Below are 331 nucleotides of genomic sequence, written 5' to 3'. Positions count from 1 at the left end.
ATTCAGCGTATACAGAATTCATGCCTTCGTTTCTCGTACAACGTTCGTAAATACGATCATATATCCTCTAGTTTTTTGCGTTCCGGCTGGCTAAAAGTTCATCAGCGTTTTGTCCTCCACTTGTGCTGTCTTGTATTTCGTCTTTTGCGCTCTGGTATTCCTCGATACCTCCGCAGTCTTTTGAATTTAAGTTCTGCTCTCCATGCTGAAAATATTCCTGTCACTCGTTGTCATGATTCCTTATCCTTTCCCAGGCATCGTACATCCAAATTTAAGGCTGCTTTTTCTTATACTGTCACTAAATTCTATAATGTGTTACCCTCTTTTATCC

Source organism: Trachymyrmex cornetzi, unplaced genomic scaffold, assembly GCF_001594075.2.
Source record: "Trachymyrmex cornetzi isolate Tcor2-1 unplaced genomic scaffold, Tcor1.1 scaffold972, whole genome shotgun sequence".
Taxonomy (NCBI): Eukaryota; Metazoa; Arthropoda; class Insecta; order Hymenoptera; family Formicidae; genus Trachymyrmex; species Trachymyrmex cornetzi.
The sequence above is the reverse complement of the archived record's forward strand: the minus strand, read 5'-3'. Positions refer to the sequence as shown.